Source organism: Oxyura jamaicensis, chromosome 1, assembly GCF_011077185.1.
Source record: "Oxyura jamaicensis isolate SHBP4307 breed ruddy duck chromosome 1, BPBGC_Ojam_1.0, whole genome shotgun sequence".
Taxonomy (NCBI): Eukaryota; Metazoa; Chordata; class Aves; order Anseriformes; family Anatidae; genus Oxyura; species Oxyura jamaicensis.
In genome coordinates this window covers 98,261,204-98,264,147 of record NC_048893.1, presented here as the reverse complement: position 1 = coordinate 98,264,147, position 2,944 = coordinate 98,261,204, and positions in this window count along the sequence as shown.

Here is a 2,944-nt window from a genome sequence, read left to right as displayed (position 1 = left end):
AGCTGCAATACATATTTTCGAATTCTGCATTTACCATTTCCTCCCTCACTTAAGATGATGCTAGTCTGTAGCTTTCATGTTTAGTTCCTGCTGTTCAGCTTTCAATTACATGGCCTGAATATGCCTAAAATGAATACTCAGAGTACACAATTCTGATACAATGCCTCTGTAGCTAAAATTCAAACATACCTTTTGAATTTCAGAGAGCGATATCAGTTAGTACCAGCAGAGAAACTAGCTTAAGAAGATACAGTTTAGCAGGGCAACCACCATCTGCATGCCCATCAGGACTGTTGAAATAAATGCTGAATAGTCATTGGTCTATAGCTGCTACACGCAATGACTTTTGAATACAATTAGTTTATTTTATAATAGGTCTAATCTCAGTTGGAAATGGAAAAAAAAAAAGTAATCTGAAAAAAGAATTACTTTATGAAATACCCGTACGTTCCCACACACTATGATTGCTAGAAAAAAAATATTTTCCAGTAACATAAAAAAGATAATGTTCCAAGTATTGAATTAAAGGCAACTGAACTAAATTCCTGAATTTCATACCTATTTTTAACATAGTTGGGTGAAAGGGATTTAAACTAGTTCTTTATACGCTTATATCTACACTGTCATCACATTTATGCTGCTTATTCAGAGAACAAAAGAACACAAGACATGTACTAAAAGATACGGTGTTGACAGCTTGTGAAATGTCCTGTTTTCCCTGAAAAAGAGAACTAATCACAGTCTCACACTGAAGATGTAATCATATAAGCATTATATTGCAACAGTGGAAATGGGGGATTAGAAAACTTTTTCATGAGATTTGGAAAATATTTAACTTCTGTATTGGAAAATTACTGCTTTTGGAAAATTACGGCTTTTTTCCAACCTCAACTGTGGCAGCAATAATTCAAGGCAACATTTTTATATTTGTGAGAAAACATCATGGACTCTCTCAAGGAAAACAGCTAAGCAAACTGCCTTCAGTTTGTTCAGTGCTCAAGAGCAGCCAAGGTCTGTGAATCAATTAAGTATTCCAGAAAGCTCCCAGGAGACATGGGGGCAGTGAGCATTTATTTGCACAACCCGGCTGCTGTCTTCAGTCTTTCCTTTAATGGTTGTTTTCTATTCCTGTTCAGTCTTTGAAATCTAAACCAATAATAGAGATGATCATATTAAGTGGACAGATGTCCTTAACGAACTGGACTTGAATCATCATTGCCTTTGATGTAAATTTATGGAATAGTTGTCAGATGGTAATGACTTTCAGTCATCACCACATCTGAATTTGAGACAGCGAATAGCATAATAATATGTTTGGTGTCACTTTACCAGTTTCATGAGCCATTCAGTGTCCTGCATCCATCTTTGAAAGATTAGATCTTGGTGCTCCTAACAAAATGTCAGAAAATTAAGATTCTTCTCCTTAAGAGGCATCTAACATGTACAGAGTGAACAATGAATGAATGAAGTTTCCTGCAGTCATAACTGATTTTTTTCAAAGAAATTTTGGACATAAACCTTATTTCTTTAGGAATCTGTAGTTAAACTTATTTCTTTAGGAATCTGTAGTTAAATTATCCCTTTAGTTAAATTATAGTTAAATAAAAATAGTTAAATTATCCCTTTTAAAAATTAAATAATAATTAAAAAAGAGAATGGTTTAGAGCAAAAGTTTTTGTCCATACAACAAAGTGAATGTTATCAAGGCCAAGAAGGACAGAGAAACTAAAGAATCCTTTGTGAAGTACTCAGGCTTATGGCCTTACTGCCAGCAAGAAAGGGGACCCAGTCAGGTGTTTGCATCATGTGCTGAATTTTCTGAAGTTACTCAAGAAATTTGCAAGAAATCAAAGTGCATGTTGAAATCCAACTTAATTTTATTATTCAAATTATTGCATGGACTGCCAATAATTTTATGACACATTGACCTAAAATACTATAGTGGCATAAGCAAGATTTTTTTCTTAATCCAATGTCTTTTGAATTAACTTTTCTTTGCACATGCACATTGATATTCACATCTTATGACAGACTTCTAAGAGTGATGTTTAGGGGCGATAAATACTCACTATAAATACTCATTATAGCAAAAAAAAAAAAAAAAAAAAAAAAAAAGCTATCATGTTCTGTCAGGAAGTTCTTTCTAACAGATGCAACATGGGCCATGAAATCCCAAGAGTTTTGAAAGAGTTCCTGCCAGGAAAGTGCATGATAAGTCACCTTGACAAAGGAAAGATACAGAACTTGCCTATTAAGTTGAATTTAGTCTTAGTATAAGAAACCTTAGAAGTATAAGAACCTTAGAACCTTTTTATTTTGTTTAATCTACGTCTCCCATAAGATATGAAAAGACATTGGTTTACATTCACAGTAACTTATCTTGAGGTAAGGATGATAGCAAAATAAACAAGATACCAAAACACAAACCATTCCTTAGCACAGGATGAGGTGAATCTGTACTAGATGACTGGGGCTCCTGAAGATGTGCTTATATGCCTGAACATTCACCCAAGTATCCATGTATACATTTCTGCTACATGCATTGGTTTGAGAAATGGTATCACAAAAGTTAAAAGAGGAAGAAATGACTTTTAGTGACTGTGACAAACATAATGCAATAAGTTATTGGGAAGCATGCCAGCATCCCAATCACCTTCACAGAACATGTCACGGCATGAAACCAAATTATCAACATACTCACAAATATATTCTAAATTCTTAGGAAAGATTGAAGACTTTCCTCTTTCCCCATGATGACTAGAATTTTACTAATACACCAAATAGGTTTTAAAACTATGACTTTACTACACTTCTGAGAACAAAACCTCGTGGATTAATCGTATGGATAACATACTGAAGATCAGCATCAAGCTATTCAAAAGATCACCATGAGTGCAGTAAGTACCATAGGCTTATGCTTCCTCAGTATGCCTAAGCAGTTCCT